The sequence below is a fragment of the Artemia sp. Qi Xiang Cuo genome, chromosome 1 (genome assembly GCF_049724085.1).
Source record: "Artemia sp. Qi Xiang Cuo chromosome 1, ASM4972408v1, whole genome shotgun sequence".
In the NCBI taxonomy this organism is placed as follows: domain Eukaryota; kingdom Metazoa; phylum Arthropoda; class Branchiopoda; order Anostraca; family Artemiidae; genus Artemia; species Artemia sp. Qi Xiang Cuo.
The window spans coordinates 50,636,457-50,651,303 of record NC_142794.1 but is presented as its reverse complement, the minus strand read 5'-3'; the positions used below and the strand labels follow the sequence as shown (position 1 = coordinate 50,651,303).

Genomic DNA, 14,847 nt, shown 5'->3' with positions numbered 1-14,847 from the left:
TGATAGAGTATTCTATGATATTTCAGTTAAACGTTTTTTGCATGGGAATTAACAAATTCACTCCTGCGGTCTGTTTGAATTTTTCTATAAGACTCTTGTTCAAGAATACTTTCAAGGGCTTTAGAAACTTTATCGCCTATCTTTGACTGCAATGAAACTGCATATACATAGCGACTAAAACACTTATTGCAAGTAAGATATACTTGTACGGTCTATTATGACGTCTTTGAATCGAGTCTAGAGTCAAAAGATCTGCTGGTAATATATAAAATGGGGAAAAAGCTTTAGTTTTTCGATAGTCACGACCTTTGGTCCTATGATTTTGATGAAGAGTGTAACTAGGTTCTTTCTGTCAATAATATGTCGCTAGCTTCTTTTCAACTTGGGTGACTTGAGCAAGTGTAGTGGCATAATTTAAACTTCCCACTTCTCTAATATTTTCATAAACCCGTTTCAAAACTTGCTTCATTTTGTATGTAGCCTTGGTGTGAAGCACCAGCTACCCTTTTGCATACTTAATGATGTGGAAAGACGCCCTCGTTTAATACCCTTACCTGGCCTACTTGGCATGCTATCTAATGACATATCTCTTAATATTTCTTCAAATTCCCTTAATCATTTTAAAACATATTTTTTCCCAATAAGAATTTTGGGAAAGTTGGACGACTTTAAAAATTTATATAAATGAACATCAAAGGATTCGAGTCTTTTACGATTTGCAATCAAATCTGACAACAAATCAATTAAATTTTAGGGTTTGCCCTGGATTATAACTTCATTCTTTTTCTCATCAATTTATTAATTTTCAGCGAGATAAGTCAAGAGTTTTTTACTTTGGATGTAAAGAGTCAAGAGTCTTTTACTATAGGATAGGGACAACATGTTTACAACACTTGTTAATAAATCTTCTTATTTTTTTCGGCTTTTTCAAAATTTTAACACATCCAGTATTTTCAGAAGGTTGATCAGTGAAATTTACTTTGGGTGGTCTTTGATGATAAGTGAAACATTGATGTTGCTGACACGTCAATGGGTATTTTGAAGCAACATTAATTTTTCATCATCGGCAATTGTTTCATTGTTAGTAAATTTTTCAAGATTGTCTTTAAAGTGCTCTTTTGGTGAAAGAGCAAGTTGGATTGGTGTCAATTTACAGGGTTTAGTCATTTCTAGAGAATAGTGTTTACAAGCCCGGTGATCATTGGTAGTAACAAAGAAAAAAAACTACCACAGGCTTGAACATGCCGTTTTCTTTTGCTATTGCCTTTCTTTTTGCTGGCTAGGGCACGTACAAGTGAATGATGTGGCTTTATCTGTGTCCAACACCTTCTGATACTTGAAGATTACCTTCCCTTATATTTAAAAAAGTTAAGGTAAGAGATTTATGAATTCATTGTCCATACCATGTTTGAGTATAGCTTTCTTAAGCCATGGTTTTGAATTAGCTACGACGGAAAATATTTTTCTGTGTTTATTTAGCTTTTTCAGTGTGACGAAGGTGACTAATGACCTTTTTTACTATTCACGGGTAGATATACAGTAATTTTATTATGAAAAATATCAGTGACTTCACGCAACTCTTCCGGCGAGTTTTGATTAAGATCTGATAAAGTGTATCCATAAGGTTTATTAGTAGCTTCGTTGTACAAGGAGAGTAGAAAGTTTGGTTCGCCAAGGTAGATTTGTTTGTTTAGAGTTATAAGAGAACTTGAATCACGAACAACTCTACAGATAATATAGTAAGTAAAATTTATAGCAAGTGCTCTCAAACATTTACTCTGATGAAAAAAGATTATAGAGGACAACAGTTACGGAAATTTTTTCATGATGTAACCGGACCTTGAATCATTGTAGCATCTCCTCAGACCATTCTTCAATACATTCAGCTAAATCGACAATAATCAACCACGAGCTTGGCGCAATACTATTAAACACGTCAAGCCCCCGTATGAAACTTATGCTTGATGCGATACTCTTTATTTTGTCATAAGACTCTTGCCAAACACTATAGCAATAATAGATATTTTTCGGATCCTATAATAACATTTTATCTTAGTTTTAATTATTTTCATTAATAGTTTTGTTTTGCAAGACATTTATTGTCCGCAAAGAAAGGATCTTAATAATGTTTTAAACTGATACATACTCATCAAGTGTCAAAATTCAACCAACCAAACCAAACCTCAATCTGTTGAATAAATACTCAAAAGAAATAGAATATACATGGTTTCTTTAATATATAATTAAATACAGTAATTTCTTTTTAAAACAGCATAAAAATATACATATATTGCGAAGGCACCCCCTTGCAGACTTGTTTGGTAGCCTTATTGTGTGTTTACACACAATACACCTTCGGACCTGGAATCGCACCATTGAATACCAAAACACTCCCCGTCTTGGATTTTAACTTTAACAACTAATTTTGGAGCCTACCGCTTCACTAGTTCTGGATAAATGGACTCGTCCTAATTGGTGTAGTCCATTCATGAGCTAATGTGTGTACCATTTTCCAAATCGTTTAATAAATTTCCCGTCTTAACTTTTAGCAATAGTGAGTCTGTATCCCCGTAATAAACTTAAACTTGCCCCTCCCCCGGCCATTGGAGTTTACATACATTCTAGTAAAACTCCAACATGGTTTTTTTTATATATCTAAAATGGCACTGCCAGCTGCAATGTTTTTATTTTGTTTTACGCTTCTTTTTTTCCTATGTAAGAGGGTCTTATTGGAGTCTATGATCGTGAACGATGTAAAGTTCGGATCTGCAATGATTAGGGCAAATTCTTTTTAATCGATCACAACGTCACAACGATTCCTATTGTGCACACTCTCGCACATTTTTCTAAAGGCCAAATTCAAAAGTAAAAGATCTCTTTTTCAGACCTTTGTCTAAATCGATCACAACGTCACAACGATTCCTATTGTGCACACTCTCGCACATTTTTCTAAAGGCCGAATTCAAAAGTTTAAGATCTCTTTTTAGACCTTTGTTCTCGCTTCAGACCGGTTCTTGACAAAAGTGTCAACAAAAGTATTCATATAAGGCTGTTGATCGAATAGAAGGGCTCTATGGATCTTTATGACATTCAAACCGTTTTCAGCTTCCACCGCAAAAGAACATGTTGTACAAAAATATTCCGTTTTGGTTCAAGTTCGGCAATAAGCTTTTGTTTTGAACGTGTCCAGTGCATACCCCTATCCTCTACCAAAGATAAATTATAGGGACTCAGAGATTCCCTAGTTTCCGGTCTATTTATGCACGGAATAACAAAGTTCTTTACCCAGTCATGAAGTTACAAGGGTATTTCACCATCAATTTATAGAAACCATCCTTGTGGTCCATTCTCCTCAACAGTGTGAATGTTGGAGAAATTTTGAGCAGAAGGATTGTCAAGCCACTTGTAACTCCCACACGGCAAATAAAAGTGAGACATTGCCGACGGAAAAGTGAATTCATATCCAATAAAACAGCATTCGACTTTTCACCGCTGCGTTGTCCAGTCGGGTCGGTTTCAAGGGTACGATCCCCGTGGAAAACATACCCTACCTGCATGGATCACCCTACAAATAAGTGCTAATCCACTCTGGTGATCCGACCTATTTTAGCATAACTAATTTTTAGAGTTAAATCCATCACCAGATGAGGAGTTGAAAAATAATACCCTATATCAAACCCAAATTCCTCGTAAATTTTATCCGTTTTTTGCAGACAATATCCAACAATGTCGGTACATCACTTCCCAGGTACATTTTACAAAAAACCCACCCATCTTTAAACCATCCCTTAGCCCAAATACTCTTGGCAAATTCATAATCGGCAGCGGTGCATTGACGGTCGCGAAGTGAATTATAAAACTCCTCGATGAGTTTTTTTTCCTCACATAGGTAATCTTTCCTCGCATAGCCTCGAGGCAGAGTTATAGTACTCGTGCTGGTATTTGCCCTTACACTTTAATAAACGATACATTTCATCATCTGGAAAGTGCAGCTTGAGGACGAGGAAACTATTAAATCCGTCACTTTTTTGCACTAAAAGCAATTGACTTAAAGATTTGGGGAATAAGCTATAAGTGTCTAAGAAATGGATTTTATTCAAGCACGTACTATTATCTTAAATGGTTTTCTATTTAAACTCTAAGATTAGCAACTTCTCAGATGATTTGGGTATGATATTACAAAAAAATAACCATCTACCCATGTGCCATCTACAACTTTATTTTTCTGCCAACGTGCCAACGCTGGTAATATGAATTTCACATCGTGGTTGGAATTGTACATGTAAACCGGTAGAAAATATTACTGCTTAACATTTATATTACACGATTTATACGCAACCCTCCGAAGGTTACTCCCTCCCGATTGAAAAGGATCACCAAAGTGGTCATGGGCACAGAATTTTGCATCCCCACTACCCTCAACAATATTTTTCTTTCAAAACCAGCATCTATCATGATTTTTAATAGCCAAATCGTCTTCTGGTTATAGAGTCAATGGATAATTTGTGTTGCGCAACCGTGAAATTGACTTATTAGCTGTTTTAATAAGTGCAACCATATCTGTGCCTACACAATCTATCCCACCTAATATCTCAACTACATCTACCAATTACATGGTATTGCTAGAGTCTCTTCGGGCATGGGCAAAAGAGACTTTAATGGATTTGTGTTCTTTAACACGATTCAAATTTGATGGATCATCCATATCCGTGAGTGCAGCTTTTATGTCTAATACCACCTTGTCGCTCTGCTGGAGTGTATTTTGAAAATTCTTGAACCGCAAGATGCCATTTTCGTCCGACACTGTCTCCACGGACTGGTACCCATGATGTTTGCATTGTTTCAAGTGATTATTTAATTTTAATTCACTAAGGAATCTAGACAAACACATTGGACAATAATAGGAAGTACCCTTCCCCACTTTGCCGTCACTCAAAACCCTGCTAAAATTTGTAATGGGAAAGAAACGTCCAATTGACTCAGGTTCTTTGGCAAGCTCGTAAAGAAGCCATATCCAGTGTTTCACTGACTCAATAGACGGAGCCCTTACCTAATATAAAACACCCTTTTTATAAGTTCCCTCTCTTCATACTCTGTATCATACTACAACACTCTAACCCCAATCTTTAAATGATCGTACACCCTCTCAAAAATTTCAATCCCCTTTAGTGTTACAGGATAATGCCCCTTTAAACAATTAAAATCAACTTTAGCAAATTCAGTCCCCTCCTCACCCCCATGAACCACCAAACCGTCCAAATATGTCTTACTAGCTTCCTTTTGAGAGGTTTTTTCCCTGCGACACGGACTGAATATTTCAAAAGCTCAAAGCTCGTATCGAAACGAAAGTGTTGTAAACCCCCACAAGCCCTCAAATCTGCATTATATTTTATGAAATTAGGCTTCCTCCTCCCCTCTTAAAAAAATTATTTTCAAAATTCAGTTATATTTACTTCTAATTTTTCAATAAACAAAACTACCGACCCAATCCCATTTTCATTATATCCCTCAATCCAATTAAAAGTTTCCCCATCCAATCCGAAAAAGCCCTCAAAATTATGCAAGTCAGGCTGAAGCCTTTGCATCCTCGTTTGCAGAATATACGGGCGCAAATAACCCGTATTTGCATTGAAAAAAATATTTTAAATGTAATTGATGCCTTTATACTATTGCCCTACCCCCCCCCCCCCGAATATGGTTTTCAAGAAGGGCCCGAATCTTCCTGACATACGAGTGCGCTATGTCAATTGGATCTGTATGAATACTACCACTTGTAAGACTATCAAATGGGTCTTCAAACTCAGCCACACATTGCGAAAAGCGGTATTAGCTAAATAAACATTAGGCAAAACAGGGGGTGAGCCGACACCACTTTGTTCCCCCATATCACTCTCACTGGGAGGGGCGGGCGCTTCTAACACCCCCTTCACCTCGCTAGGTGGAACTTGTTCTAGCAAACAATCAAAGAATTCATTGCTGAGACCGAGTCTCCTCGCAATAGTGTCTAAAACAGCGTCGGGGGACTCTATACTAAAAGAGCTCGCCCTCAAACTCGAACCCCCCTTGCGTTCACTTGATGTGGAGGCGTACACACATTATCACAAAATCGTGATGGTGGCGACAATACATTCCCAATGTACGCCCGTGGTATAATATGTGAACCTAGAAAAATAATAAGAGCATATTAAATCACTAGAACACTTCGCCCTATAAAATTATAATAATTAAAAGTGATAATACACGGTCCAGAGACATACTAGTGACTATATATGTCATGTCCCTCCATAGAGACCCTTTGCATGTATTATGAGCATAAAAGGGCATTGTGATCCCCTCAGATGCACTATGAGCATAGTACTCGCTACAAATGTAATGTCCCTCCATAGGAACCCTTTGTATGTATTATGAGCTTAGAAGGGTACCGTGACCCTCTCGAAGTCATAGACCCCCCCTACTGGTTATATATGAAATAGCTCTCCATATTCCCTCTTTAGGTCACAATACTGGTATAAATATTACAAGCCTTCCCCTTTGAATGTATTGAGAGCTTGGACTCCCCCTCACTAGCAGCTAAGAATTTCAAAACTTACATTTCAGCTATTATAATGTTTTTTTTTAATTCTTGGAAAAGTCACCGAGAGGGGATTTGTCTCTGGGAAGGCTTCGAGTATATCATCGATCCATGATGGTATTTCATAAGGGTCGTCGTCTGGTACTGCTTCTCCCCCAAAGAACTTATTGAACATATCATGAATTAATTGGTTAAAATTGGCCTGAAAAAAGAATATTCTTACTATTTTTAGCAGTGAAAAATTTTATAGTTACTCTGAAAAAACTTTCAACACTAGCTACTTTCAAATAGCCTTCTTAGAAGACAAGAGTACTAGTTTTAGCTATTTCTTTTGAAGTGTAATAGCATATAACAAAGAGGGCTGAATGACATTTTCTAGTTATATTGTTGATTTGAGAAGGGTCGAGCTGTATAATGTTGGTTTTAGTAGGGTTTGAGCCAAACAGAGCTGGGTTAAACGGGGGTTGGAGCAAAAGCTCTCATTGCTGAAGTAAAACTTTATTTTGGAAAATCATGTTTTATTCCTTAAAGTATATACTCTAAATGAGCTTTTTACCCGGAGCTCTTTTTTTCAACAGTTAAACTTTAAGTTAAAGAGTTCTGTTTGACGAGGCCGTAACTCTCCTCACATTTAGGTTAACTATGGAACTATGGGTATGGCATCAAAACTAACAGAAATAATAGATTCTCTCAACAGGTCACTCTTCTCTAAAGAGCAACTTTGAAACAACGAACAAGAATTAACCTGCCACCTCCTTAATCCCTATTCTTCCAGCTAAAGTTTGACTTTTTGTCCACCATGTTTTAAGAACGGCTGTTCAATCACAAGTCCACTTATAAATGCTTTGCGGACAATATTATAAGGCCTTAGCGTAAAAAATGGGTGGTTGCAGAGCAAATACCCCCTCCCCCTCATATTAAAGATAGTTTCTGGTCATCTTAAGGTCTGTTGTCACTAATTACTTTTATTGAAAAAATGGTTTATTTAATTCATAAATTGCAAACGAGTAGATTTAAAAAAATTGAGTATTGATGAATATTTGTGGCAAATTATGGCAATGAAAAAATATTGTTTCTATCAGTTAAACTGATGCAGAAAAACAAGAACTCTTGAAGGATGCAGCAATATTTAAGCTTTTTTAACGGTATAATCAAAAAGAAACTTTGATACAATATTTTATTGTCTGTAAAATGCAAATAACACTTTAGTATTTAAGGAGTTCAAGAATAGACTTCAAACGAACAAGATTAGGTACTTATCTATAATACCAAACCCAATAAAGAAGTGAGGTTAGGTTAATCACAGTAGAAAGGCCCCTATTGCTCGTGGCATGACCACGTGGTAGCACCATATATGGACATAGTCTCCCGAGGGGAAATGGATTTCCGAGAAATTGATTACGTAATCGAAGGGGAAGTGAATTTCTGAGAAATTGATTTTTTGTTTCCAGGAGAATTGTCTCGGGGCGAAGTTTGCACATGCGCATTAACGGTGAGGGAAATGTATTGATCTATAACTCGTGACGGGAGTCCATATATGGGCATAGAGTCCCTAGGGAGAACACCTGTGCTGTCAGTCCCGATCCCACACCATATATGAGCATGTTTTTATGTTTTCTGTCACTGAGAATGAAAAAACAGGATTTTTCTCAATTTGATGTATTTCCAAGGTCAATTTGTTTTCTTGGATGTCAACAAGAGTTCACATCAACAATTGCTGGATTATCGAGTCTAACGGGGACAGGGTCAATGACACCTCTTTCAAGATCAATAGATTTGTTGTTGTTGTTCGTCCTGGTGTACGCTAGGGAGAATGTTATGATCCAGGAATGGGAAACAGGATCACGTGTCTCCTTTTAAACCAATCAGAGGGCTGGTTACATCTCCTTCTAGGCCAATCAGAGAGTCGCTTACATATGATTTTACCTTTGCATAACAATTCGCCCTTGGGATTTTGTATTTAACGCACATACGTTGTGATTAAATTATCAGAAAGTTCTGTGACACCATGGATACAACAATGAATATTATTGATGAGTTAGAAGCCTTGGCAACCTCAATTTACCATGGGAGTTCTGTTTTAGTACATTTTCATTTTTTTATTTTCAAAATAAAATTATTTTACATAGTAGTCCCCCCCTCTCCACTCTAATACAAACTCCACTATGCTATCTTTATACTCGTTAGAAGACTATAAAATATGCTCTTTTTAACCATGTAAACCCCCCCCCTCCCCCCACTGTTTACGACTAATTCTTGCATTGCAAATAATTCTCTTTTTTCGATACAATTCATGCTTTCTATATTTCTAGCTAAAAGCGACAGACAACATCCGTCAACTCTTAGGCATTAATATACCGTTTTCCATTTAAGCCGTCACTAACTTGACAATACATTTCCGCAAGGTTATAATTAGCTGACACCCTACAATTGCACTTCCTGTTTGTTTAGGTTAGCAGTTTAACCAAAGGGTTTCACAGATCAAAAAAGGATTGTTTTTTCCCGTCAAATTAAAACAGTTTCACGCAGAAAGAGATTGTAATAATTAAGCCAGGCCAACACAACCTGTATGGAAGAATGAAATGCTTTCTAGACAAAATTAATGCTAACAAATATTTTTAGGACATTATGTAAAAAGGAGGGGGGGCATGCCTCAATTCTATCGCCATCATTGTAAAGTGAAAAACAATACTGTTTCTTTGCGTTAGGCAGTAAGAGGGCCGGGGGTTTCTAAGAAAAAGATAGCTTTATTATGTATAAATTGAATATCATTTACATCCAAGATCGTAAATTTAGGCCTATAAGCTACTGGGTTAACAAACTTTTTCTATTTTAAAGCCTATAGACGTGAACATTTAAAAAAATTTCTCAACAAGGTGCATTTCTCGTAAATTTTACTTTTTGCTTTGCTTTTGGCTTAGGGGGAGGGGTCTTCTTAGTGATAAATGCTTTCTCGACAAAATTATGGTTAGGGGGATGGGGGTACTAATTTTACTTCTGTGAAAAAGGGAAAATTAATTCAATACTAACTTTTTCTCTTCTTTTAAGGCCAATTATGAAGAATGTATTGCCCCCCCTCCATCGAAGAGAGCAAGAGAGGATGAAGCAGCCCCTGCGAAGGTGACAGTTGTGCAGTATGATCGCTGGCCGAGGCCACCCAAACAAGTGTTGCCTGCCCAAGCCGCAGCCCAATCTGCGCAGGATTGTGACATCGCATGCCCATCCGCTCTCCATGGACCTTTAAAAGCTGCCCAAACTATGCAAGGTCAGGATGTTGCCCTCCAGCATGCTATGCCAGGACCATCCGGTAGCCAAATACAGCCGGAATTTGCAAATGTGAGCATTTTTTACCTGGTTATAGAAATATCTGAACCAACCCATTTTTCAACACTGTAAAAATGTGTGTCAGAGATATTAAAAATGTTATTTTCTCTATAATCCCCCACCCCATTGTTTTAAATTTCTCTGCCCCCCCCCCTCCCTCAGAGATATCTAAATATAATGTATTTTTTTTGCTTGTCAAAGAAACCACTCTTTTTTTAATCTTTCCTATTTTCTCTGCCTACTGTAGGCATCTTTGCTATTTTTCAACTTCATAATAATGTTTTTAGCTAATTTCTAGTTTACTGTTAGAGAGCCTTTTTATCTCAAAACGTTATTTTTCGCAATTGAATGTAATAGTCTAAAGGGGTCTTCCAACAATTGATTCATTTCATCACAGTAAAAGTGTGTCAGAGATTATAAAGGACATTGTTCCCCCTTTTAAATCAGGTCAATTATCGTATACATTCAGTCAGCTGAATTCTCGTAGTGAAGCCGAAAAGGGCACTATACTTTGATCATATTTCCTCATAGCAAATTCTTTACGTTATAAACTGCTTTTATTTAAACACAATTCTCTATCGGAAAGGGATAGGCTATCAAGTAAAGACCGCGGTTTTTTCAAAGCTGATTAGTTTCTACCTATTTCTTCCATCTTTTAGACCTTTTCTTTTCGCTTTTTTTTCAACACTGTAAAATTGTCTCAGAGATTTTAAAAGATATTTTTTCGCTAAAGATGTTTTCTCCCCACTCAATTTGAAGGACAGAGATTATACCATTTATCTCTTACACATAGGGATTCTAATTTACGCAATATTGTTAACAACTTTCAACCTTACAACTTGCCAAGATTTTGGGGAGCCATTCAATAAGAGTTAACGGTTCCCATTTAATTGCATTTTCCAGAATATCTTGAAAATAACAGACTTGTATTAACGAATGTAAGGTCAAAGGAGGTCGGTTTATACACATTCAAAATAAGCTATTTTCGGGGGGGGGATGATCTGAATGAGTTAGGCTATCCATTTCAAACCAAGTAATGACACCGTTTTTCCAAAGCAGATATAGGCTATTAATATGAAATGTTTTTGGGGGGTGATTGTTTGAACAAAATCAAAACCTACTATCTCATGTTTTAGATTGCATTTAGCTGGAACCTTCTGGATATATGGAGTAAACCAAATGCTACTAAGCACATATAAATAATAATTCAATTTTTAAAAATAGAGTGATTTAGAAACATTGAAATTAATCTATTTTTCTTTTATAGATTGTCCTGGTTCCAGGCTCACCATCTCCCCCCTGCTCGTCAGTTGGAGAAGGAGAGGACGCGCCTATGGAGCCCTCAAACAAATCAACTTGGAATGGTATTGTTAACAAAATTCATGTCAATATTGATGATTTTAAGTGATTTTCTTTTAAATGTTGATAATAGCACAGTTGAGCAGGGGGACTTACCTTTGCTGAGTACAAACACACTACAAATTTTAGACGATTTTACCCGGGAATTAACAGGGAACCCTCCCCCACTTCAATCGAATGAAGTGGCTTCCCATAGCCCTATTATTGAACAATGTGGGGGAGGGGGTGTTGATAATAATATACAAGAAGGGGAGGGGGAGGGAGGGGTAATATTCAGTTTACATCATTCCCTGAGTTTCAACTCTCAAATACAATTTTAAATACAATAGTTGTCTACACTGCAACTTTTGGTGATCCATTTAATTTACTTTTGTGTGGTAATTTTGTGTTTGACCCCGTAGAAATTGTGCATGACTATGTAGATAGAAATCATGTACTGCTGGAGAACCAAATTCAGTTGTGGGGAGGGGGGAGGGATTCAATTAAGGTTTCTATTGTTTTAAAGGTGTTTTATTTAAATGAGAGGAAAAGTGAAGTTTACCACCATTATGTACACACCGAGATGTGTTTGATCTATGCAAATTTAAAGAATTTTGAGGGTGCTTTTTCCGAGTGGATAGGTCATATTATTGCGCATCTCGAGAATTATAACGAAAATGGGAGCGGGTCGGTAGTTCTTTATGTTGAAAATTTAAGTGTTAAAATTTGTAAATTTAAGAAAGATTTTATTTTAAGAGGGGGGCTTGTGGGGAAAGGGCAATAGTATTAAAATATAATCACGATCTAGAAGGATGTAAAGGTGTCCAACGAATTTGTTTTGAAACATCAAAAATTTTTCAAGTACGCTTTCCTCATATCAGCATTCGAGCTCCTAGCACCTGACGCTACCAAGACGAATTTATATCACTGGGCTGTGCATTGGAAGGAGGGGTCCGATTTCCCCATTGAAAATTTTACTTATTTAGAGAGAAAATACCAAGTAACGCTTAGATCCATTGATTTTTTTGAAAGGGCCAATGCTCATTTAAATATCGGCGTTACTCTGGCTCAATATGAAACTAGACTTGAAGATGGGGCTGTTTCTAAAAAAGGGAGTGGTGTTCCCAGTAATGGGTCCGTCGATTGAATTGGTCAAACACTGGGTTTGGTTGTTGTACACACCACCATCTAAATGACCTAGCCAATTCAATTGGCCATTTCAACCCAATCACAGACATTAGTATAGTTCCGGGGGAGGGTAAGAAACAGGGGATCCGTCTTAACAGTCCGACATGCCTGTCTAGATTTTGAAAAGAATTAAAGTTGCAAAATCATACGAAACATTGTAGACGGCATGGCTACAAGTCAGTAGAAACGGTATCAGGGGATAGGGCCATTTTACATTTCAAAAATTTCCAAAATACCCTCCTCCAGTGCTATAAAATATCTTTGGATTGTGAAGCTTAGCTGGTGGAAGTGAACAATCCTCGATTTCCAAACCGAATGAAAGAACATCAAGATATTACTGTTTCCTACGCCACCACACGCACAATTCTTACAGCATGTAGTAGTTAGAAATAGTAGAAACACTGGATGAAGGACAGTTCATGGTCAAGGCACTGACTAAATAAATGGGCACAGCTAATGGCACTATTTTTCGTTTAAGAACTACGCATTACCCAATGGTGTTGTCTGCAAAAGACCGTCTCGCGATTTAAAATCAAAAAATATGATGGGTTTTTAAGGGGGAGTTTGAAGAGGGGGATAAGGGGACTAGAGGGGGGAAGGGGAAAGTCAGAGACCATAATCACTTGTGGCAGGACCTATCCTCGGGGGGGTAGTTATTTTAGAGGGGTAGCGCATCAATCGTGTAACTTAAATGTTAGCCAACAGTTTTTATCCCAGTTATTATTCACAATGCAAATTACGATTTCAAATTTATTTTACCGGCACTGGCACGTATGCACAGGGAGGGAGGTGGAGTAGATAGTCCATGGGTAAATAATTCATTTACCTATAATATCATTCCCAAATTGGCCGAGAAGTTGTTGCTTCTCGAGCTGAAATGGCAGGTAGTAAATAATGGGAATAAGTGCTGGAATAAAATCAGGTTTTTAGATTCCTTTGGTTTTTTTCTCAAGGCATCGAGTCAATTGATTCAAGTGCTGAAAAGTGACAATTTTGATAGTTTTCCTTTGCTTAAACAGCACTTTCCAGACAGTGAAATGTATGACCTATTGACCTGTAAAGGTGTATATGGATACGACTATTAATGTTCTGGCGCTCGCTTAAGGGAGCTGAAACTACCTCCAATTGAAGCCTTTTATAATGCATTCACCAACAGGTAAAGCACAGTCAAGGAATAGGAGTTGGACCCAATAGTGTGGGCGAAGGTATATTGGAGAAATGGGTTGTATTATTGTAGACTTTACTTGGCCAGTGACGTTTCAACTCTATTAGACATAGTACGTAAGAACACAGACCAAATCAATTCAGAGTTTGGACTATATATATGATGTAATTTTTCCACGCCACATTTGGTGATGAATTTGGTTTTAAAAATTAGTAGGGAGGAAATAGGTCTAATCACCGACGTGGATCAAAACCTTTTTGTAGAAAGATCAATGAGGGGAGGGTATGTTTTTCATGGGGATCGCGTTTTGACAACCGATCCAAACGGACAAAGCACCGTTGCAAAGTCAACTGCAGTGTTCTTGGACATGATCTCATTGTACCCCTGGGCAATGTCTCACTACTCTTTGCCGTGCGGGAACTATTACCGGCTTGAGAATCCTTTTGAATTTCCCGACATTACCACCGTCGAGGACAATGGGTCACAAGGATGGTTCTTTGACATTGGACGGGCACATTCCACTGGCGCTTCATGATTCAGTCAGAGATTTTGTTTTTCCCTGTATCAATCGACCAGTGAGTAGGGACTCACTGAGCCCCTACAATCGATCATTGGTCGAGGATATGGGGATGCACTGGACCCCCTCTAAGCAAAAACTGATAGCAGATTTGGACCCTATAGTGAACATTGTTGTTCATCATGTGCTTTTGTACTGGATGTTTAACAGTGGTTTCAATATCAACAAAATATATAGGGTCCTGCAATTAAATCAAAAACCTTACTTAAAGATGTTTATCGACGCTTTTTTTGATAAATGCTCTCGGGCAAACAGTAAAGTAGAGAAGGAAATGTACAAACTCATTCTAAATTCAGCGTTTGGCAAAATATGTGAAAGCGTACGCAACAGAGCTCGCTGCGACGTCGTGACTGATCCTGAAGAGTGTGCACGAATTATTGCCGACCCTAATTTTACAACGTTCACGAGCATAGAGGCTGGCATGGTTCTTCTACACAGGAAAAAGAGAAATGTGGTACTGAACAAAAATATAGCAGGAGGTAGTTCAGTACTTGAAATTTACAAAAAGCTCATGTTGTCGTTTTTACAATGTGTGCAAGGTGCAATGGCCACGAAAGGGGAAGGTTCAAGTTTAGTATGGGGATACAAATTCTCTGCTGTTAAAGGTAAAAACTGAGGATTTATTGGGTGATATAGACAATGGGGAACACATCAGCTCGCGGATGGGTTTCACCAACTCGAATC

The 14,847-nt window shown here is 37.6% G+C and overlaps 1 protein-coding gene across 1 annotated transcript in view; it reads left to right on the top strand.

Moving 5' to 3' along the window:
* The window catches only part of LOC148956439 (uncharacterized), a 68,407-nt gene that overhangs the window by 31,915 nt on the left and 21,645 nt on the right, over window positions 1–14,847 (top strand). The gene's annotated exons all lie outside the window — the stretch shown is intronic.